General features: G+C 36.0%; 1 pseudogene across 3 annotated transcripts in view; it reads right to left on the bottom strand.

Moving 5' to 3' along the window:
- The window catches only part of LOC149186270 (F-box/kelch-repeat protein SKIP4 pseudogene), an 85,384-nt pseudogene extending 76,121 nt beyond the window's left edge, over positions 1-9,263 (bottom strand). For 2 of the 3 annotated variants that reach the window (XR_016255688.1, XR_016255689.1), the window contains exons 1-2: positions 9,096-9,263; positions 8,698-8,960 (exon numbers count right to left, since the gene is read on the bottom strand). The product of XR_016255688.1 is annotated as an F-box/kelch-repeat protein SKIP4 pseudogene, transcript variant X2 (transcript). The remainder of the gene's footprint in view (positions 1-8,697; positions 8,961-9,095) is intronic. The other variant, XR_016255687.1, reaches the window with a different exon arrangement.
- Positions 9,264-25,846: the final 16,583 nt, after the last annotated feature.

Raw genomic sequence — 25,846 nt, 5'->3', positions numbered from 1 at the left:
GTTTGTTGCACATAAATTTATGCCCAAACTCCACAACAGGAACAAGTAAATTGAACAAGCAGCAACTTTAAATTGAATTGGAGCAACTTCGTTAATATGCCAACAGCACACTGTCCCAACTTCCCTCAAACAAATGAAGTTCTCGTTCTTTCAGCTTATCTATCGAGCAAACAACTAATGTGGATGCCTCCGTAAGGCACAAATAAATCCTCAAGCACCAGCGTCAATATGCCTTCCACCATTGACCAAAGCTAAGAACAATATTATATCATTTTACCATTTCATGATCAGAAATTTCTCTATCTCTCTACGGCCGAACCATGATTACATCTTGATTCGGGATTTGGTTCCCATAATGAATAGCTGTGTTTTTCTTGTCCCTTCTGGAATACTCAATGAAAAAGCCCTATGCGTTATTGGGAATGGAGCCATTGTGCATCTTCCAGGACTATTTGAAGAGATAGACGAGCTTGAGTCTAATCGATTTTCTTGCCAAATAACCAACGCTCCATCAACTTCCAGCAAGAGAACATTCCACTATGACGTTACCATACCTTTTAATGGGATTTTGTCCAATGCATATACTACCAGGACGCACATGCACTGCAATCAACGGATTTTGACACTTCGATCCCATGACTTAATTAATGCACATAGAAGTCACACCACTGAGGTCGAAATAGGCAGAAAGGAGCAGCGATGTTGATTGTAATTGCACCAAACCAAATAGGCAGAAATAGGCAGTTGTACATGCAGATGCAGGTCGGACTAGCGTAATGGGAGAGCAGATGGGAAGTCTACGAATACCTCGGCCTTCACCTCTGGTTGGGGCTGATTCGCCGGAACCACAAGTTATGAAGGATTCAATCTAACGGCCAACGACTTGGTGATCCTGCGAGCTATTCTGGTGTTCCTCGTTGGCTCGGAAATTACAATATCAATACTATTTTCCTCGTTACTATTATTATTGGCCTCCTACTTCGCTAACGCCACCTCCCAGGCTTGTGTCCCTGAACTTGATCCTTCCTCCCTGCTCCTTTTGGGATTTTTCTCCTCATTCAAAGGAGTCTGCATGATATGGGGAGTGCTCATTGTCCCTTCCTGAGGTGGTACCTACAAAAAGGGGTGGCTAAGAGAAAGAATCGTAGTATTGTTGGAGCGGCCAAGGCCATGTTGCATGATCAGGGACAACCTATGTTCTTGTGGGCAACGGCATGCAGCACTGCAATATTTCTACAGCACGGGAGTCCACACATGATTCTTGGACAAGTTACACCAAAGGAGGATTTCACAGGCAAGAAGCTTGATGTTTCACACTTTCAGATCTTTGGTACAAAGGTTTACTGTCATGTGTCCAAGGATAGCAAGAAGGAGTTGGAGCCCACAGCAAAAAAGCATATTTTCATTGGATATAGTGACACAGCTCAGGCATACAAGGTGTATCTTCCAGGACTCAGGAAGACAATTCTTAGGCGAGATGTGAGATTCCAAAAGGATCGAGCTCTGAGAGATTCCTTGGAGCGTGAGCAGATTACAGTACCTGAGGAGGAGCTACTCGCTCCCAAGCAGGAGCCACAACCAAGACCACAAAGCAAGCCTCAGTCAAGTGACAATAGGACCGCACAACAGGATCTACAGCAGGATGAGGAGAGACTAGGCCGAGAGCAGGCAACTACTCAGCCAAAGACTTCCACCACAAAGAGGAAGAAGGCTAAGTGGGCTAAGAGGTTGATCCAGGATGCCCAGGAGCAGGTTGAAGCTCCTAGCACCATGTTCAGGCAGAGCAGGCAGCCACAGAGGTACACAGGTTATATGGCACTGATGACAAAGTTGGTGGACATTGATTGAGCCTTCTTGCAAGGAGGCAGCTTCTCAACAGGTTTGACAGGATGCCATGGTGGAGGAATATTCCTCCATCACGATGAATGATCTCTGGGAGATTGTGCCATGACTTGACGGCAAATTAGTAGTTGGATCAAGATGGGTGTACAAGGTGAAGCATGGCGCAAATGGGAGTGTGGAAAAGTACAAGGCTAGGTTTATGGCCAAGGGCTTCTCACAGATTAAGGGCATAGACTATGTTGAGATATTTGCCCCAGTAGCCGGCATTCATCCATCAAGACTATTCTAGCACTTGCAACATAGATGGGGTGGAAAATCCACCAGATGGTTGTGAAGACAGCATTCCTCAATGGAGTGGTTGAGGACAAGATTTATATGGAGCGGTCAAAGGGGTTTGGCTAGTTCAGCAGAGAGACACATGTGTGCAAGCTATGAAACTGGATTCATCCAAAATAGGCCACGTGTCTGAATCCCACGAATCCAACACGATTCGATGGGAATTCGAATCCTAAAATGGGACACCACGTGTCCTAACAGGACACCATCGAATCCCAGTCGTGTCCCGTTAGGACACTTTGTGTCCTGATTTTGGGATTCAAATCCCAAAAAAGTGAGGGTTTATGAGGTTTATGAGGGAGGGTTTATGAGATTTGTGAGGGTTTATGAGGTTTGTGAGGGTTTATGAGGGAGGCTTTATGAGGTTTGTGAGGGTTTATGAGGGTTTATGAGGTTGGGGAGGGTTTATGAGGTTTGTGAGGGTTTATGAGGTTTTTGAATTTTGTACGTACTATGCATGCTATAATGTTACTAACTTACTTTGTAAACATTAAAACTAACATCTAGATGAAAATCTACGTTTGAAATCAATGAATTTGTATAATTAATGAGAATTTGTGTAAGAAATATCTAATTTTTAATATATATATATATATAAAAAAATAATATATAACGAATCCTACGTGTCTTGTTCTATGGGGTCAACGTGTCCGAATCCAACACTCGAATCCCCGTATCCTACGAATCTTGAATCCCCATGTCAGGTGACTTAGTGCGCAGGGCTGAAGAGAGCTCTTTATGGGCTCAAGCAAGCTCCAACAGCATGGTACACTCATATTGATAGCTACCTTCAAGGTATGGGCTTCACTAAGAGTGAGACGGATGCTAATCTATACTACATGATGGTTGGAGGGCTTCCGCTCATTCTAGTGCTCTATGTTGACGACCTTATATTGACTGGAGTAGACAACTTGATCCAGGATTGCAAGGAGGACCTGGAAGGGAGTTTGAGACAAAGGATATGGGGCTTATGCACCATTCCCTTGCTTTGGAGGTTTGGCAGGGTGATGGTGAGATCTTCGTGGGACGAGCGAAATACACTGTAGAGATTCTCCGGAGATTTCATATGTAGGATTACAAGCCCATGGCCACGCCTCTAGTCACAAACTGGAGGAAGGTGGATGCTAGTAGAGCAGAGTGAGTGGATGCTACAGTACACAGGCAGCTCATCAGGTCATTGATGTACTTGGTCAACACATGACCTGAAATTTGTTTTGCAATCAACCAGCTGAGTCAGTTCATGTTGGAACTGATCAGAGTTCACTAGGTTGTTGTGAAGCATGTGTTGAGATATCTCAAAGGCACAGCAGATTATGTATTGTGGTATAGACAGGTTGATGGAGTGAGGCTTGAGGGCTTCACAAATGCAAATTGGGTAGGGTGCTCCATAGGCAGGAAGAGTACTTCAAGTGGCGTCTTCAGCATTGGGTCAGCAGTTGTTTCTTGGTATAGCGGGAAGCAGAGATCAGTTGCACTCAATTTAGCAGAGGCCGAGTACATGGTTGCCAGTTTGGCAACATCCGAGGCTATTTGGATAAGGAAGTTGCTTGTGGGACTTTTCAGACAAAGGATGGAGCCTACCATGATACACTATGATAATCAGAGTTGCATCAAACTCTTTGAGAACCCAATGTTTCATGATCACTGAAAGCATATCGAGATCAAGTATCACCATCTCAGCGATTGTTTGCAGAAAGGGATAGTCACACTACCATACATTCCAACAAGGGAGCATATAGCATAAGTCTTCACCAAGGCATTGGCAAGAAGTAATTTTGTTCATTTCAAAGATAAGTTGGGAGTTCTACAAAATCCCTTCCTCACTAAGAGAGAGTGTTGAAAATGATAGCGAGAAAGGGTTCCTTGATTTGTGCCTTGATCAAAGGAACCACAACGAGTTTCTCCTTAGCATGCTCGAGTACCCTATAAGTTAGGACGAATTCCTGTAATTTAGGATTCATTCCTAAAAGTTAGGATAAGTTATGAGGCAGTTAACTAATGGGTAGAAGTGGAAGGCCGAATTTATTGTCTTCTAGTGCAAGTTAATTTGGGAAAAGGACAAGTGACTGAATCTCAAGTTCTAGAATTGAGATGAGATGAGTTGCATGAGTTAGTTCAACTCAGTGAACTCATCAATCAGAAAATCAATTTCCTAAAATATAATTTGCCAGATCTAGCCATTCGAATTGCTTATGAGGAGAGAAGGCACAATTGTATTCATTATTGTATGCACTAGTTTTGTGTGTGAGCTTGTGAGAAAGCGTGCCAAGAAGGAGGCATGTGCAAGTTGACAAAGGAAAGAATTTTCCTTGGGAATGAACTAGGAAATAGGAGGAATTTCCTAATAAATAGGAGCTCCTCATGCGCTAGGAAATAGAAGGCTATTTCCCAAAATTTGCGCAAGGATTTCCGAGCTCATCCAGGCAAGGCAAGAAGGCATAAGGATCAGGGGTCTTGCAGATTGTTTCAAGCTTAGTTCAAGCAGGGAGATCATTGTATTCTCTATTGAAACAAGAGTGTTTTGTAAGAGATCTATTGCTCATTCTTCTATCAATAAAATTCTCAAGCAAGCAGAGGGTTTTCCCAATTGGGTTCCCTAGAAAAAAAATTGTGTTGTTGAATTGTGTGATTGTGTATTTATTTCTGTTCCTATTCTGCTGCAAAATTAGTAGAGAAATTTTGTGTGTATATGAAAAGAAATTAGTTTCAGATTGTTCATATTAGCAGTTGCATAATTTCATGGATTTTCTACAGGTGTGAGCTAGGGTTTTCATTATTTTTCCTTACTAAGATTTTGGAGAGCATTAGGATTGTACTAGCCTTGTGATAAGGGTTTGGTATGTACTTGAACTTCATCTTTATGCATATTAATAAAGTTTGTAGCTGTCCAATGCTTGTGTAATTGTAGCCGTCCAATGCTTGTGTAATTGTAGCTGTCCAGTGCTTTTGGACCTTGGTGACTTCCAGAACTTATATGTCTTACTAATTTGGCATAAGTAAAGGCTGATTTTTTAAGTGATTTCACATTTACATTGGAAAAGAGAAGCACATATTTGCTGTTGTATTTACAGCTGTCATAAATGATTTCAGATCTATTATATATATCATAAGATTGCCCTAAAGGACCGAAACTTATTGTGGCGCTTTGGTATCTTTTCTCTTGAATTGGTTGGTGGATTAGAATTGTTAGGAGTTGAAATATTGTCCTTCAGTGCCACTGTTATATTTACATTTTATAACAGCCTTAAGGCTGAAATATCACAAGGTTAAGATCTGGAAACCTTCAGTGAATAGGTTGAATTTCTATTTTTCATTATCTGCCATTTCTCATAAACTTTTACAGACACTTGCTCAAAGATGTATTACTAACTTTTTCAAACTGACCACATACAGGAGCATTGTTTATACCACATAGGACATCTTGATATGGCCTTATCAACCCAGGCCACTCACCAACAGATATTGTTTGTCAAACACTTGGTGTTGAAAACTGAACTACTGTTACCCAGATGAGGTGTTATTCACGAGAACAAGGACTTTCCCCACGTGTCTTGAGGATCTTGGTCTACATGCTGGAGCATGTGCATGTTAGGAGGTTTCTGTGGAGGAGGAGGAGGGGGCTATCAACATAGAGAAAGCCCATCCGTCCTGCAATTTTTGGCAAGATCTTGTTAGCCTGACCACCGCACGTACCATGATGGAAGATACAGGGGCTTTGGATTTTCTACACCTCTCAAATTGAAGAAGAAAAAGGTCAGCAAAAGACAATAAGGCGTCAAGATGCAATAGTAGTGATGGTCTCTTCCCTAGGCTTGGCTCCCCTGGCTTGACTGCAATCTTGGTGTTCAGTTTTCGGATTTGATACTCTCAACGATTTGTTTTATCCCTCCCTAGTTTTACTATTTATGCTTCTTATCCATGTTTAGCTGAATTTGGGAATGGTAGTCTAGTTCTCTCTGTGGGGTGAATGAGGTCCTCCTGGGGCTGGAATCTCTCTTCTCATGCGCTAAGCCCTTCCTCCTCCACTGCCTTTCCCTTGGACCCTGTTGTTTGGACCCCTTGTCATACTGTTGCATTCGACTATGCCAAAATTTGGTAATGAAATGGATCCGAAGTCAAGCAAAAGAGGGTTCCAATGTGGGAACCAGTTCAATGTCAAAAATTCCAACCCCTGGAAGCCACCTCAGTCTATCACCAAAGCCTAGAAAGATGCCATGAAGGTAGCCAAAGATTACCACAAAAGGTTTTCGACTGCAGTGAAGGAAGAGATGACCCAGTTGTAGAACTTGGTTTTGCAGAAAAGAAAGAAGCTTTCTAAAGACTAGATTGAAGCTGAATTTAAGGATAGATTTCTGATACAGGTTTCTCCTGTACAAGGGATACCAAAATCTTCCAGCTCACTGAACTTAACTGGCTTGACAAGGCCTTTATTGCCCAAATTGTAGAGGAAAAAGGGCAACAACAGCAGGGCATCCTCTATAAATTGGACGTGATGGACAATAAATTTGAAGTAGACTTTAGAGCCATCTTTGATATTGACATTAAAGTATTCAGCCCCCTGGACAGTGTCACTGACCCTCTAGCAGTACCTGCACACACTCAAGGTTCAGAAAGCACATCATCCACCTATTCTCATTGATGAAGAAGACCCTATGCTGGAGGAAGACACTCAAAATGGGTAGAAACAGATACAAAGCCTCGTAGGTTGGCCAAACTGATTTTGTTTTCCTATGAATTCTTTCCTCACTGAAATAATATCTTCCTATGGTTTCTACCTTTTATTTCTTAAGATGCTATCACTAGATTCACTACATTACAGGCTTTACTGTTTTCAAGTATCTGAAATTTAAAATGTGTTTATGGCCATTAAACTCTGGTTTGCTATGGTCCTGGTTTACCAAGTAACAGGGCAGAGACAAACATGGTTGTAATCATTTTTATATTAATATAAGGATCAGCCAGCTTAAAAAACCAGTGAAACATGAATCTCCGTTCACTTGCAATTAATCACGAGTCAAACTCTGCTCTTCCCTCAAACGATCCGATTCAACTATGGGCGAGTCAAACTTGCGTTGACCGTGTTTGATTCGTGGTCAACGCGAGTTTCACTTGCGACTCACCGATTAATTGAGATTTAGGCGACTGAGATGATTTTCAACCATCAACTCAAGGGGCACGGTTTTAACTTTTAGGGTTCCCGCATTTTTTGTTGTGTAGTTTAGTTAGGTTAAAAATTAAAAGTCGGTCTGTAATTGACTTTTCTCACTGCTGAGGCCTATAACTCATACGTCGAGAAGGTAATAGAGGCATGGTTTCAGTTTCAATTTACTCCACGTAATAGAGTCATAGTGTAATAGGCGTAGTGTGCAGTGTGCTCCATTATAGTTTCAGTGTGTGCTTGGTCAAAGATTTCACTAGCAAACCATTATCGTATCATTTTAGTAGCAATCAAGAGATTTCAGTTATTGCTTTTTTACTAATTAGTATGCATTATTTTATAAACTTTTAGAAGCAGATGCTTTTGGTTCGAAGTAGTCACAAGTTAGGAGTCAAGACCTAGTACTTTGGATCATGTTTGGACTCATAACATATATGAGATAAGCAAAGTCTTTCGGTAGAAATCACTTACGAAAAATTTTTGGCCGACACATTTCGAACCAACAAGTGTGGTTCATCATGAAGACCAGATGAAGAGGCAGACCATGGTAAAGGGTTATTCATATGTGATATAGTTATTCATTCATGATATTTTGGACATCTATTGATATTATGCATTTGAATATCAATGAAAAATGTTTTTTTTTTTTTTTTTTTTCAATATATGTGTATATCTTAAATTATTGAATTCACCAATTCTTTCCCGATCCGATTAAAACTCTTCGCTCTTTTGCCTCGCCGATTTATTGCGGATTCCAAGTCTGGTAACATTGTAATAAACAAAACAAAAACAAAAAAATCTGAACGACTGCCTCAGAATGACACCCAGAACTAGCTCCACCATTCTATTGGAGGCCAGTTCAGCTTCTCGTCGAGAGCAATGTCTCTTTGTCACCTCTTCTTCAGCTTCTGTGGATCACCTTCTTGGTTTAATCCAGTTGGTATGAATATGTCATTTCATGTTGCTATTTTACACTCACTTTTTCTCGTTTGAGAAAATATTCCATGATTCCTTTCCTTTTTGAAAGATTATGGATGCTTGCTTTACTTTTTGTGGACAGATACATATGGAGAGAGATGCACTAAATCCCAAATCCCAAATGAAAGAAAGCTTGAAAATTGCAATGTGGTCCAAAAAATTGCCCATTATATTTCCAATTAAAAAATGGCATTTTGTTAGTTGACGCAAAACTGCAAGAAATATGTATATCTTGATTGCATTTCAAAAAGAAAAAGATTTTAAACGCCACAAAAATAGCTGAAATCAATGTGACGCAAAACTGCAAGAAGTAGGTATATCTCAATTGCATTTCAAAGAGAAAAGAAATTTAAAGGCGTCAGAAACAATTGAAACCAATGTACCTTAAAGAATTCGAACCGGAGAGAATGCGAACCCTTCTGCAAATTAAACCAGCGGCGAAATAAGATATTGCGCCTCGAGGACTCTGATAAAGTAGGGCTTTATTTTATGGCAGCCATGCAAAAATGCCGACCGGACGGGTGGGTGCAGCCCAGGCCAAAAAGGGTCCTATTGGATAAAGATTAGATCTCGGCTTTCTCCATTTTAGCAGTGAATAAAATCCAGAAAATGGGATCCACAGCTGAAATGGGCCTGTTCTTCCCACCTGCAACACAATGCAACGGTGACCGATCTTTTTAAAGCCAAAACAAATTGTGAATAATCTGGGAATGTAAAATCCGTTGGCAATCTAATAGCTCAGATTTCGTATTGTGAAAGTATCTATAAAACAGAAACTCACCGAACGTCTGCTCCTTCCATTAACAAAACGCCATTCTTTTTATGTTTTTCTTTGGATTTAATCTCCAAAAATAGCTTCAATTTTTAGTTTTGCAAGCATAGAGATCACTGGTTGTTATCTCTTTCTTTTGGTTTTAATTTTCCCGAAGGTTCCCTCATTGTGATAGTTTAAGTTTTTTTTTTTGGTTCAATTCACGAGGGCCCATTGCTTAAAGTTAATAAGTAGGTTTTTTCTTTCCCATTTATGGTATAGGGATGTTTTTTTTAATGTTTATATGATGACTAGCATAATTATATTAATATAAATTAGTATATTAATATATTTAACAATATGTACATTAATGTGCATATTAATATACTTAATTATATATACATTGTTGTTATGCACACATTATATTAAAGTATATTACATTAATGTACTACCAAAACCATATTTAAAATATTAATGTTATTGATATAGGGTTTTTAAGTAGGGTTTAATATTATTCCTATAAGTTTATAATCTTCAAGAATAGGAGGAAAAGCTGTGAAAATCTCTGCCTCCTCTCCTCTCCTCTCTCTTATGGTCGAGCACCTAAAGGTCCTCTCCTTAACAGTTCAGCCTGCTTACGCATCCTTATCAGTCGAGGGGTTTTAATACTAAAAACTCAAGGGAATAATACTATAAAACCAAGGTACATAAACCCCTAGATAAATATTATAACCCAAAGAAATAATAAACCCAAGGGACAAATATCATAAACCAACGGGATTATAAACACAACCAAATAATATTCAACCCAAAAGGAAAATATTATAAACACAAGGTATATAAACCTCAAGATAAATATTATAAGCCCTTAAATAAACATGTTTGACCAGACTTGACCACGGTTCAATTTCATATTCGCACAAGCTTTTTGACAATGCAAAGTTGGACTATGGTTGACTACGGTTGACCAGCGTTGGGACAAGCTTTGTCACAATGCGACATGGGACAGTGGTTGATTTTGCTATTGGGACAATCTATGTCATTATGCGACATTGAACCATGGTTGAGAATGTGACGTTGTACAAAGAGACTATCCTTCTCACAATGTTATGTATAGTAATGTATATTAAACTACATTGATGTATAGTAATGTCTATTAACATACGTTAATGCACATCCAAAACCACATTAAAAATATTAATGTGGTTGATATAGCCGAAAATTTCATTTGTATCTACCATTGATAAATATGTAACAATAGAAATAATAATGCAAAAATAATTATTGCAATAAAAATATTATTAGTAGAGTTTAGGCTTCTGTGATCCATATCAAGTTTACAAAAGATTTTTCGGCGAAGATCACATGAAACATCATTTGTCGACGCGTTTCGAACCAACCAGTGTGGTTCATCGTCAGGACAAGTTGAAGAAACAGATCTAGCTTAGTAAGTTAAATAGACAGAGCAGAGCCTCCAATGGCTAAAAAGACCAACAACTACTTTTGACTAGGTACCGGGAACAAAAACCTTTTTAATAATTTAAGGGAAAAAGTTACCCTAGGGGGACCAATCCCTTAAAATAAAATAAATAAAAATAATTTTATGATAATAGTTAGTTAAAAATATTAATAAATAATTAAAATATTATGTAAAAATTAATTCACGATAATAGTTAGTTAAAAATAAATAATTAAAAATTATATTTAAGGGAAAAAATTACCCTAGGGGACCAATCCCTTAAAATAAATTAAATAAAAATAATTTTATGATAACAATTAGTTAAAAATATTAATAAATAATTGAAATGTTATGTTAAATTAGTAATTAAAATAATTCATGATAATAGTTAGTTAAAAATAAATAATTAAAAATTATATTAAAAAAAAATACCCTAGGAGGACCAATCCCTTAAAATAAAATAAATAAAAATAATTTAATGATAATATTTAGTTAAAAATTATTAATAAATAATTAAAATTTTATGTTAAATAAAATAAATAATTAAAAGAAGTAAGTTAAATTAGATTAGAGGAATTAAAAACAGGACTATTTTTATATAAATGAATATAAAAGAAAGAGAAGGTATGAATGAAAAATTAATATATATATATATATAAAAAAAAATCAAAATCAAAATCAAATAAACTAAACTAAAATAATAATAATAATAAATAAATAAATCAAAATAATAATAATATCAATAAATAAATCAAAATCAAATAAACTAAACTAAAATAATAATAATAAGGACTAGTAGGATGAGAGTGCTCGGACCCAACACCGACTGATTTACCAGCCATCATCTCTATTGAGATTACTCGGCCTCTTTTCAATCTCAAGCGCCTCCCTAAATTTTTGATGATGGAAGTACGAAACCTTAGCAATAACACTAGCTTCCTCAATACAAACATGATGATTGGTTTTCTCAGCATGCTCAGCTAAAGCGGAAGACTTAGTTCGCCTATGCTTAAGGTCTGTTGCATGCTCACTAATCCTCTGATTAATGGAGCGACCAGTTTCCCCAATGTAGGGGGTCCCACAGGAACAGGGGATCAAGTACACACCTTTCATATCTTTAGGGTCGATAGGATCCTTCGCTGATCGGAGGGACATGCGGATGGTGTTCAGGGGCCTAAAGGTCACAGGGACACTGTGTGTCCTGAGAATCCTACCAATCTTATCAGTAGTCCCCTGAACATACGGAAGATGGACACCTGGAACTCGCTCCTTTGGTTCTCGTTGAGACAGCGAATTCTTGGAAGCTTTAAGGAAAGCCCTCTGACCCATGAATCTACTATAACCATTCTCAACAAAGACATCAAGGAGATGAGATTTTTCCTTCTCAAAACTCTTGTTATCCGAGATCCTTAGAGCCCGAGTAGCAAGGGTATTGAGAACACCCATCTTTTGAGCCGGGAAATGATGGGAACTGGCATGAAGATACTGCTTAGTATGCGTTTTCTTCCGAAAAACTTGGTGGCCGAGGGAACCATCACTATTCTTAGAAATAAGAATATCGAGGAACGGAAGGCAACCATCGACCTCCTGCTCCATAGTGAACTTAATAGCAGAGGATTGATTATTGAGATGATTGAAGAAGAGATCTAATTCTTCTTGGCCGTGAGACCAGATAACATTGGTGTCATCCACATATCTTCTCCAAAGCTTTGGCAAGAGCCGGGAAGAGTTTAGAGCCTTGGACTCAAAATCTTCCATGAAAAGATTAGCAACGATGGGGGAAAGGGGTGAGCCCATGGTAACCCCGCAGGTTTGCTCGAAGAACTCTCCCTCAAAACAGAAAAACGTAGAAGTGAGACAGATCTCAACTAACTTAGCAGTGTCAGGATTTGTTAGGCGATTGATCACCTCCATGGCCTCACTAATAGGGATACAAGGGAAGAGGGAAACAACATCAAAACTAACAAGAATGTCCCCAGGGTCAAGCTTGATGTCCTTGAGCTCCTTAATGAAGGAAGCAGAGTCCTTTACGAAGGACTCAGTACGACCAACCAAGGGCTTAAGCTTTAACGCAAGGAACTTAGCAAGAAGGTAGGTAGGACCACCAATGGTGTTGACAATGGGCCTCAAGGGAGCCCCATCCTTGTGAATCTTGGGGAGACCATAGATTCTAGGCGTGATAGGGTTGCTTTCAATGAGTTTATGGTGCAGGGAACTCATTGAGCTGATGGATTTAATGGCAAGCGCCACATTCTTAGCAACCTTTTTTAACGGATTCTTAGGAAGCTTTTTGTAGCTACCACTATTATGAAGATGATCCAACATCTTGCTACGGTAATCAGCCTTGTTTAGAATGACGGCAGCACCACCCTTGTCTGTCTTTAAATTTTTTACTAACTATTATCATAAAATTATTTTTATTTAATTTATTTTAAGGGATTGGTCCCCCTAGGGTAATTTTTTCCCTTAAATATAATTTTTAATTATTTATTTTTAACTAACTATTATCATGAATTAATTTTTACATAATATTTTAATTATTTATTAATATTTTTAACTAACTATTATCATAAAATTATTTTTATTTATTTTATTTTAAGGGATTGGTCCCCCTAGGGTAACTTTTTCCCTTAAATTATTAAAAAGGGTTTTGTTCCCGGTACCTAGTCAAAAGTAGCTGTTGGTCTTTTTAGCCGTTGGAGGCTCTGCTCTGTCTATTTAACTTGCTAAGCTGGATCTGTTTCTTCAACTTGTCCTGACGATGAACCACACTGGTTGGTTCGAAATGCGTCGACAAATGATGTTTCATGTTATCTTCGCCGAAAAATCTTTTGTAAAAATATTATTATTAGCATTATAATTAATAATAATTATTTCTTTATAATAATAATTATTTAATATTAAATGTTATTTTTTATTGCTTAATTTTAAATTATTTAATATAAATATGAACCCTTAGATTAATAAAGCCTAGGGATTGATGTTATAAACCCAAGGGAATAATTAACCCCGGAGGATTATAAACCCAAGGGAATAATATTAATCTGAGGGATAATAAACCCCAAGGGATTAATACTTAAAACCCTAGGGTTTATATTCCCTTGGGTTTTAGTATTAATCCCTTTGGTTTATTATTCCTTTGGTTTTATAATATCAATCCCTTGGGCATATCAATCTAAGGATTCATACTCCTAGGGCATAATATTATTCATAAGTTTATACTATTAATCCTTTAGGTTCAATATAAATCATGGTCATTCAAGGGTTTATATACCTTGGATTTATAATATTAGCCTCTTAGGTTTATAATATCTTGGGGTTTTAGTATTAACCATTGGGTTTATAATATCAGTCCATATTGTTAGGGTTTATAATACCTTGGGGTTTTAGTATTAACCCTTGGGTTTATAATATTAGTCTATATTGCTAGGGTTTAATACTAAAAACACAAGGGATTATAAACCCAAGGCAATAATATTAACCAAAGGGATTAATACTAAAAACCATAGGGAATAATATTAAACCCTATGGATTAATATTATAATCCCAAGGTATATAAACCCTAAAATAAACATGGTTGACCATGGTTGAGAATGGTTGATTTTCATTTTCAGGCAATCCTTGTCACAATGTGATGTTGGACCATGGTCAACCATCTTTATTCTAGGGTTTATATACATTGGGTTTATAATATTAATTCCTTGGGTTTAATATTATTCCTTTCATTTATAATCACTTAGGTTTAATACTAAAAACCCAAAGAATTATAAACTCTAGGGAATAATATTAATTACAAACCCTATGAATAATATTATACCCTAGGAATATGAACCCTTAGATTAATAAAACCAAGGAACTGATATTATAAACCCAAGAGAATAATAAACCCAAGGGGCTAATACTAGAACCCCAAGGGAATAATATTAATCCAAGGGATAATAAACCCAAGGATTAATACTAAAAACCCTAGGGTTTATATTCCCTTGGGTTTTTAGTATCAATCCCTTTGGTTTATAATATTAGTCCCTTAATAAATGTGATTGATATTCCACATTTATTAATAAACATGGTTGATTGATACTAAAAACCCTAGGGCTTATATTCCCTTGGATTTATAATATCAAACCCTTGGATTTATAATATTAGTCCCTTAGGTTTATAAACCCTATGAACAATATTATACCCAAGGAATTAATATTAAAAACACAAGGGAATATAAACTCTATGGTTTTTAGTATTGATGCATTGGGTTAATATTATTCCCTTGGGTTTATAATCCCTTGGGGTTTTAGTATTAACCCCTTGGGTTTATGTTAGGCCCTTATAATACTAGTGTATTCCCTTATTATTATTGTCATTGTAGCCCCTTATTGTTATTGTTGTACCCATGTTGTCCCCATATTGTTATTATTGTGCCCCATAGAAGCTCACTATTGTTATTGTCGTGTCCTTACACTATTATTGTTATGTCGGTGACTATATTGTGACCCCTTAGACTCCTATATATAGAAATGAGGTCTTATCATTTGTATCATCCAAAAATTGTTCATTTGTGTAATATAAAGGAGGTTGCCCCCTTCGAAAAGGTTGATTTTGAAGTCGTTTGTCTATCTTTTCTTCTATTTTGTGAGCTGGTTGCATAACAATTGGTATCAGAGCTTTGGATTCTAGGGTTTCACTGCTTCAAATAGGTCATCATGGAATTTTCGCTATAATTTTTTTCTACAATGTTTCAGAAGCTAAAATTAAAACCATTTGAGTTGAAATCTTGATGAACCTCGGGTATGAATTTCATATCTTGTCTCGCTATATTTTTGGAGACATGATCCAAGGAAGTTATGGTTTTTACAGACTCCCGAATTATATCTCAAACAGGTGACCTGAGGAAAATCGTCATAACTTTCCGTCTGAGCATCAGATTAAAATTTCGTAAAAATTTACAGAAAGAGGACGGACTTTAGTTTTCTGTGTAGCGGTTTCAGGTCCGAGGGTCGAAATAGTGACACGTGGCACTTTGTAAAAGTTCGATCTATTGAACTAGTCTATAATTAGGTCATCGTGGGAGATTTGGAATAACTCTTTCATGGAGCATTCAATCTTGATCAGACTTGTAGGGTTGGAACGAGGACTCGGAGGGCTACCACAGGACGAAATTTCAGACCTTGGAGATCTGCAATTATAGAGATACAACCGATTTAATATCGAGCTCCTACAAAGCCAAAAATGTGTGTAGTCTTTTTAAAATTTTGCATAAGTTTGGTTTGAAAAATTAGTTTGAAGGAATTCAAAGGACATAGTGAAGCATAATCATCATTAATTGGTGCCCCGAAGAAAGAAAATGGAAACACCTAATAAGCAACCTAAAAGTTCTAGCATGACTCATGAAAAAGAAGAAGAAATGCAACATGATATATCAAAATTATGAGACCAAGTGCAACAAATTTCATTCTCACAAAAAGTAATAGAAGCTAAGATGGATGGTCTAAAGAAAGGCGTGGAATGTAAGAAGGATGGTTTAAAAATTGGCGTGGAAGCTAAGATGTATGGTGTGGAAGATAAGATGGATGGCATGGAAGCTAAGATGGATGGTATAGAAGAAAAACTTAAAGACAACATGCAATATTTGAAGATAGATTTGACAAATTTGCTACAATAAATGCTTACTAATGGCAAAAGGGTAGTAAGGGAAACTCATGATGAGAACAAAAGAAATGTTAAGCATGACTTCATAGACTCTAATGTTGGATTGAAGACCCACCATGTTCCAAAGATCGATATGAGGAAGTTTGATGGCAAGGATCCCATAACATGGATACTACAGATGGAGTAATATTTCAATCTCCATAATGTGAAAAACAAACAAAAGGTACGCATTGAAACTTTATATTTGAAATCCAATCAGTTTGTATGATATCGATGGCTTTGCTCTCATAAATAAATTGTCACTTGGGCAATTTTTATGGAAGAAATGATAACACATTATGAGGATACAAAAAGCAACACCTTTTTTAGCCAATTGATAAACCTCAAACAAAAAGGTTCAATGGTGGAGCACATTAAGGACTTCTAGAAATTGAATATAAGGGTAAAAGATATCACAGAGGAGCATAGGATTGATGTGTTCATAGGGACATTAAAGGATAACATCCAACACGAGGTTCACATTTAGGAACCTGATTCATTGGAGAAGGCATTCAGGTTGGCAAGAAAAATTGAAAGCAAAATTATGGCGGCAAGGAAGCCTACCAATCACAACTATGAAGATGGAAGTGTCGCTTCCCCTAGCCTTCCACAACCTACAAGGTTGACACCACAATAATTGGAAGAAAAATGAGCAAAATGGATTTGTTACAATTGTGATAGCAAATACACTAAAGGTCATAAGAGTGTTGAGAAGAAATTATTTTACATAAATTGTGAAGAGGAAGAAGAAAAAGAACAAGAAACATCAAAAGAAGAGGATACACACCAGGAACAAAGCCTAGATAAAGAAGAAATGAATCTGACCATACCTTGTAATGCATTGGCTGGAATAACCATTCCTCAAACTATCAAGATAGAAGGACATATCAAGAAGAAAAAGGTAATAGTATTGATTGATTCGGGCAATACCCATAATTTTGTTCATTGTAAGGTAGAGAAGGAATTGAATTGATTCCTATATCCAACACCAGGGTGTCAAGTGATGGTTACAAATGGAAGAACCATAAATTTCTCTAGAAAGTGCCATAATATCAAGCTATCCATGGGAAAATATGTGTTGAACATTCCAATGCTTTCCATTCCAATGGGTGGTGTTGATGTTGTACTGGGAGTCCAATGACTACAATCTTTGGGTATGATAGCTTTTAATTTTCAAGAACTTTTCTTGAATTTTTTTTTGTTCAGAAGGAAAGGAATTTGAATTAAGGGGTATCACAGGGAAACCGAGAAAGTTAATCAGCTCTAACGGCATGACAAAGCTTCTAAAGAAATAAAAACGTGGCCTAATTGCACAATTATGTTCGCTAGAGGTTCCCACGTCGAAATCATTTATTTCTTCATATCTCTAAAAAGTCTTAGACAAACATTCCAAGGTATTTGAGACTCCCAAAGGCCTCTCACCTATTCATGATCATGATCGTGCTATTCATTTGATTCCAAGAAGTGTTCCTCCAAACATCAGGCCTTACAGATATCCCTATGCCCAAAAGAGTGAAATTGAATGTATGGTTGCATAAATGCTAGAGGCTGGTATAATTGAACCTAGTCAAAGTTCTTTCTCTGCTCCAGTAGTATTGGTGCACAATAAGGATGGATCATGGCGCATGTGTCCGGATTATAGGGAGCTCAACAAGCTCACTATTAAAGATAAATTTCTCATTCCTGTGATTGATGAATTATTGGATGAATTGCATGGAGCAATTTACTTCACCAAGTTGGACCTTTGTTCATGATATCGTCAAATCAGAATGAAGACTGAAGACATTATGAAAATAGCATTTAGAACTCATGAGGGTCATTATGAATTTTTGGTCATGCCTTTTGGCCCTACCAAAGCACCTTCTACATTTCAAGGTTTGATGAATTCCATTTTCAAACCCTTTCTTAGAAGATTTGTGTTAGTATTTTTTTATGATATACTAATCTACAACAAGTCTTGGAAGGATCATGTTCAACATGTTGATAGAGTGCTCAAACTATTGGAGGAGAAACAATTATATGCAAAAACCTCCAAATGTTTCTTTGGAGTACAAGAGGTGGAATATTTTGGTCATATTGTATCCCATGAAGGTGTTAAGGTAGACCCTAACAAAATTAAAGCCATTAGGGAATGGAAAATCCCCACATCCATAAAGAATCTGCGAGGATTTCTCGAGTTGACAGGGTATTATCACAAGTTTGTTTAGAATTATGGGGGAATAGCAGCACCTCTAACAACGTTACTGAAGAAAGATGCATTTTCTTGGACTCCAGAAGCAATGGAAGCCTTTGAACATCTTAAAGAGGCAATGTTCCAAACACCGATCTTAGCTACACCAAACTTCACAAAAACCTTTATTGTGGAATGTGATGCCTCAGGAAATGGAATTGGTGTTGTTTTAATGCAAGAAGAAAGACCCATTGCTTTCGAAAGTCGTCCAATCAAAGGAAAGTATTTACACAAAGCTATTTATGAGAAGGAAATGTTGGTAATACTACATGCACTTAAGAAATGGCGACCTTACCTAATGGGAAGATACTTCAAGGTAAAAATAGATCATGGTAGTCTTAAATACTTTTTAGAACAAATATTATCTTCAAAAGAGCAGCGAAAATGGGTCACAAAGATGTTGGGTTATGACTTTGAAATCATCTACAAAAAAGGGAAGTGAAATGTTGTTGCAGATAAACTCTCAAGAAAGGATGAGGATGTGGAAGCATTTATTTGCGTTGTTTCTATTATTTAACTAGATTGGATAAACGAAACAAGGGATGAATGGAAGAATGGCGAAGAAGTGTGGGCACTCATTCAAAAGATACAACAAGATCCAGTACATCTAATACATTTAGATGGAAAAAGGATTCGTTATGGTACAAAGATCGCTTATACCTCTATAAGAATTCCCAACTCAAACAAAAGATTCTTATGGAATTGCACACCTCTCCCTTAGGAGGCACTCAAGGTTTTTAAAAACTTACCATAGGGTTAAGAAGGGTTTTTTTTGGGATGGCCTTAAATATGATATTCAAAAATTTATGGCGGAATGTTTGGTTTGCCAACAAAATAAAGTTGAAACAATTAAGACCCCAAGTCTATTACAACCTTTATTCATTCCAAGTAAATGTTGGGAGGAGGTTTCAATGGATTTTATCACAGGCTTACCCAAGTCGGAAGGAAAGAGTGTCATCATGGTGGTAGTTGATAGACTTACCAAGTATGCACACTTTTGTGCATTATCTCATCCCTTTAAATCCAGTACAGTTGTTACTACATTTATGGAAACAATTCAAAAGCTACATGGAAGCCCAAAGATTATTGTAAGCGACAAAGATCCCATTATCAGTGGAAATTTTTGGACAAAATTATTTTCTTGTCTACGTACTCAGTTAACTCATAGCTCATCCTATCATCCTCAATATGATGGGCAAACTAAGATAGTGAACAAATGTTTGGAAGGATATCTTCATTGCTTTGTATCTGATAAACAAACACAATGGGTCAAATGATTGCCCCTAGCTGAATGGTGGTATAACATTTCCTTCCATACTGCAGCAAAAATGACCCCATTTATGGCACTTTATGGATACCATCCACCGTCCATCACATCATATTTAAGAGAAAATTCTAAGGTTCAAGCAGTGGAAGATCACATCGAGCATCAACAACAAGTTCTCCAACTCTTAAAGGATAACCTCACTTTGGCACATAATAGAATGAAACAACAGGCAGATCAACATTGCAGCGAAAGAAGTTTTGATGTAGGTGATTGGGTATTTCTACGGCTACAACCATACAAACAAATGTCCCTCAAGCAAACTAATAAGGATAATAAATTATCACCAAAGTATTATGGTTCGTACAAGGTGTTGCAAAAGATTGGTACTATGGCATACAAATTGGAGCTTCCTATAGCTTCCCGAGTGCACCCAGTTTTCCATGTTTCATGCTTAAAGAAGGTTATAGGTGACAAGCTCCCAGTTCAAAAAATATTTCCAGAACTTGATGGGGAAGGAAAAATCATATTGGAACCTGTAGCAGTCACAGAAATAAGAACTCGACAGCGACGAAATCGATCAATTTCAGAGTATCTCATCAAGTGGAAGAACTTATCCATTGAAGATTCCACATGGGAGGATGAGAATTTTATACAGAAGCATCCAGAACTACTTAAGCATTGAGGATAACACTTTTCTGAAGGAGAGGGGCATGCTAGGCCCCTATAATACTAGTGTATTCTCTTATTATTATTATTGTCATTGTAGCCCCTTATTGTTATTATTGTACCCATGTTATCTCCATATTGTTATTGTTGTGCCCCGTAGAAGCCCACTATTGTTATTGTTGTGCCCTTACATTATTATTGTTATGTTAGCTTTGACTATATTGTGACCCCTTAGACCCCTATATATAGATAGGAGGTCTTATCATTTGTATCATCCAAGAATTTTTCATTTGTGTAATGTAAAGGAGGTTGCCCCCTCGAAGAGGTTGATTTTTAAGTTGTTGCTCTATCTTTTCTTCATTTTGTGAGCTAGTTGCATAACAGTTTATAATATCAATCCCTTGGGTTTATTAATCTAAGGGTTCATATTCTCAGGGTATAATATTATTCATAGGGTTTGTAATTAATATAAATTCCTAAGGTTTAGTATTATTCCTTAGGGTTTATAATTCCTTAGATTTTTAGTATAAAAACCCAAGGAATTATAAACCCTAAGGAATAAAATTAAACTCAAGGAATTAATATTATAAACCCAAGGTATATAAACCCTAAGATAAATATGAAATATCGTCAAATAAATATGGTTGACCATGGTCAACCATGGTCCAACGTCGCATTATGACAATGACTATCTCAAAATGAAAAGAAACCATTGTCAACCATGGTCAACCATATTCCCTTGGGTTTTTAGTATTAATCCCTTGGGTTTATTATACCTTCGGTTAATATTATTCCCCTGGGTTTTTAGTATTAATTCCTAGGAATATGGACTGATATTATAAGACCAAGGGTTAATACTAAAACCCCAAGGTATTATAAACCTAGGGGACTAATATTGTGACTTGTGTTTATATATAATAAATTATTTTCTTAATTTAAGGATAAATGTGATATATGTTTGATCTTAAAGCGATTTTTCATGATCTTTGTATGTGTAAAATAATAATGTAACATTGGTGAATGGATTTGATTCATAAATCAAGATGATCTCTTTCACTTATTACTTCAAACCACCTAGTTGAATGAATGATAATTTTTAGGGGCTTGGAAGTAGCCATAGTGATCTCAAATAATTTGATCTCTTGTTGCTCTAGTGGGATTTGAATTGATTAAGAGGGGAGACAATGCTTTTAGATAGCTTGCAGGGAATTAAGAAGTCAATGTACAAATCCCACCAATTAAGAGTTTGATTAGATAGGTTAGATATGACATTTCTAGTAAAAATAATGCATCACTGAAAGAGTAGAAGGCTAGGTTTTGATTATTGTTATTTCATTTCCTTACTATTTTCAAAGAATTCAAATTCTAAAGAGAAAACATTTTTTTGCCCTCATGTTTATAAATAAAGAAGACTATATTTTGTTGAATTTTTTTAATGTTGCATTTTCAAAGATTCTAAGAACTTCTTTGAGTGGGGCCCACTCAAGGAAAGGACTGGGAACCCTTATAATCAAATACATTATTCATTTTTATTTATATTTTGCAAGTAGGTCGACTCATATACACAATAGAGTACTAGTTTCCTTTAATTTATTTTTCAACGCTTTCTTCATTTCCTATATTTCTTTGGAGAATAATTTTAATTCATATATTTTTCTTGCTACATTGTGAGTCCCTAGACAATCGTAAAGTCCGAGAGCACAATTTTTATGTGTTGTAAACCTTATCCTTGATGAGGTCTTGTTATGGTCTACTTATGAGTTGTTAGTGAGATCTAGATTTAGAATGGTCCAATTAATGTACTATAAATTTAGATCTTGAGATCAATATAAAGAAATAGAATGGCTTAAGGCCTTTTTTGCCACTTTTCTTGTCTTGTCTTGCTCCCCTAATTCTTAACATTTATTTCATGTCTTTACTTTATAATGTTTAGTTCCATGGTGTGTATCTTATGAAACTAGCATATGATGCTTGTGTTGTGAGGAGTAAAATTTGGAAGCATATTAGAGGATATGAAAATTGATATATTGCTTTCAGTGGTTATGTTCCTAAATACCAAGAATATTAAGAGGAAGCAAGAAGAGGTTAAAAGAGCCTTAGCCTAATGAAAACATGCCAAGGATGAATTCCCACTAGATGAGTGGAAGTCTATGGAATTTGTGAATAATACCATCAAACAATCAAATGCTCGTATCTACCTACTTTAAATCTTGTATGCTAAGGAGAAAAAGACAATATAGAGCAGTCATGCTTCATCAATCAAAGGAGGTGATGAGCACCTACGTAATTCCAACAAGGTATGCCTCACTCCCATCCTAAACATTTTAATTATGTTTGTAGCATCAAATGTACAATTCTTATCCATCTTGGTATCCCCCTAACCAACCAAATTGGAAAATGCACAACCAAATACAAAAATTGTGGCAATATCCTGATTCATGACACTTTTTATTTCAACCACCACAACAGCTCCAAAGTCAATGGCCAAATCCTCCACGAGCTTAGAATCCACAATGACAACAACAAGATGTTTTGTTGCCTGCACCTACTACACCTCCTACTAAAAAATCTACCCAACAAGCCCCCAAAGAAGCCAAAAATACCTACCTAACCAACAACAAACCCAAATAACAAACAAGTGCAACCTATCTACAACAATGTGATAATGAACTATCAAACCCACTTACCAAATTATGTGGAATTAAGTGAGTTAAACATTCATTTAAGGAGGAAGGTAATAACTTCTTTAAGTTCCCATATCACTAAACTTGTAGAAGACAAAAACCCTAAAGAGAAAGGGAACCAAGAAACAAGTCCTCATGCCTTACAAAGTCCACTCTAACCTAATAGGTTAGAGCAAAAAAATACCTACACCCAAAACAAAAAAACTACTAGGAGAACTTAAGAATCTATGAGTAAATATCCCTCTCCTTCGAGATATTAAGGATGTCCCCATTTACAACATATTCATTAAGGAAAGCTACAGAAATAGACTTGGGAAAAAAGAAGAAAGACCCACCTACAATCAATGTTATATCGCAACTTGCTAACCTTATGTTAGGAAAAATATTTAGCACCAAGTCTCTAATCTAGGGAGCCTAGTAGTAGAGGTATACATACATAAAAGCTTGGTTTGGAACACCTAAATAGACTTGGGGGAAACCATTAATGTGATGACCAAAGATACAATTCTTAGGTTGAGCTTAAGATGCTTGCTAAGGCACACATAGATTGTCCTACAATTGGCATAAAAATCCACTGTCAACCTAGAAGGAGTATTACAGGATATCATAATATCAATTGACTCATGGGAGTACCTAACAAACTTCATAGTCTAGCCAAAAAAGCAAAACTCAATTGCTACCCACTTATCTTAGGAAAACCATGGCTACCCATTGTTGATACATACATAGGCTATAGAATAGTGAATATGACCATTACAACTGGTTAGTCACATGAAAAGCATACTCTTTATCTTGCTTCCAAAAGATTTATTGATACATAAACACCTCTATGGGTAGAAAAGGAAGAAGGGGAAGACATGTTTCAGACCACCATACATAAAATCCTAACCATTGACAATGCTTTGGCACTAGAAGAGATATATGGGGACATAATTGTTTTAAATTACATGTAAAGTTTGTACCCTAGTTATGTCTAAATTCAAGAATATAGTGGAAAAAAAGATGAACAAGAGCGAGAATACTTTGTTGATATATATCAAACTTATTGGCATGATTTATTTATCAATGGAATAGAGTAACAATTATTCAAAACTATAATATTTTTTCCTATTAAGTAAACTCTGAAAATTAGCAACCTTAATTATGTTTAAGAACAACAATTGTTGAAGCCCACAAGGCTTTGGATTGACAGTGGATGGGTGCACTATTAAAGCACTCCTTGCACTAGTAAAGTTAGAGTTACAAAAATGTTTGGATGCAAATTTCATCGATCCTATATTAGCTATTGAATGGGTGTCTCCTTTAGTTATTGTTTCCTTAGCTAGACCATATCAAGGATTCAATATATCTTAATGTACATATGAGATTCAAATAGAGCAAAGTTATACAAAATCAAAATTTAAACCCTTCAAAAATATGCAAGATAAGTTATATAAAAATTTATAACCCTACTAATTAATGACAATAGGAACACAACCCAAATACAAAAAACTTCTTTAGGATCTTCTTCCATAATGTGTAGCAATTCAAATTTTCTTTCCATCAAGAATTGCATATATATAAATGGCATAAATTATCCAACAACACATGAAAGGTATCCATTAGAATGATATCACACAAAATCTCATCCTAATACTCTACAATGTTAAAAGTTGCCATACATTGATTTTTCACAAACAAGTTACACCTCTTCTTGAACCAATATTGTTGATTCTTGTATTGCACACTTGGATGTTTCTGGTTGTATTAACCATACTTTCTCTGCCATTTCTAAAACTACCATGCTCTCTATGTTACAAATAGTGTGAAAAACTTTGCAATATCCACTTTAGATCAACCCTTGATTTGGAAAACAATTTTATTGAATCACTTCCTCCTTAGAAAAACATTATTGTGGTTAAATTTGTCTTTTTCTCCTCATCATATTTTCTCTGTGTTTTATTGCTAACACTAGAAGAATTTATCTTTTATTGGGTGCTATTGTTCATGTCAATTGTGTTCATTATTCTCCACTATATGTTACTTCTTTTATACCATTTCATAATGTTTTAGGATCATTTTCATGATTTAATATGCAAGATGTTATAATTATATAGAATTAGAGAAATAGTTTTTTTCTTAGATTTAATTACCATACAAAGTTTATTTTATTTTCAATATTCATAAAACATATAGTTATATTTAAGATATATTTATGAAATATCATGTAATAGAAGATTTTGGTTTTAAAAATTAATCAATTGTGCAATCATTGACTAAATCATTTAATGAAGTTTGTAAACATGTTTAGTTAGCATATCATATCTTGTTGGACAACAAATAAGACACCTTGGAGAACAAATAAACATTATATGGCATTAGTAGTTATGATTTTTTGCAACCACCATCCAAAATAAATGATTTCATAAAACTAAAGTTAAAAATTAATGGCAAATCTAAATCTAAATGAGTAATACATCTCAAATTTAATTCAAAAATAGAGGAATTATTAATGATGTTAATGATTAGCGTGCTTGTAATATATTTTATAAATCAAACAACAACATCAACATGATATGAAAAAACATAATGTATATGAGTGATATACATATCAATATACATGTCAAATATACAACAATCAATATGCATGTCAAGTACCACTACTAGCTAGGTCTGCACCAAAACTAGAGGCATTAGTGCCTCTACTACCAAAGGTAGAGGGTCTATCGATACCCATGTTAGATATTAATGACAAAAGTAGAATATAAGGAGGTATAGCACTCAATGTGATCATAACGTGTACAACATCGTGAA

Source organism: Pinus tabuliformis, chromosome 3_1, assembly GCF_031772625.1.
Source record: "Pinus tabuliformis cultivar Carrire ecotype Pingquan chromosome 3_1, CPIR1, whole genome shotgun sequence".
In the NCBI taxonomy this organism is placed as follows: Eukaryota; Viridiplantae; Streptophyta; class Pinopsida; order Pinales; family Pinaceae; genus Pinus; species Pinus tabuliformis.
The sequence above is the reverse complement of the archived record's forward strand: the minus strand, read 5'-3'. Positions and strand labels throughout refer to the sequence as shown.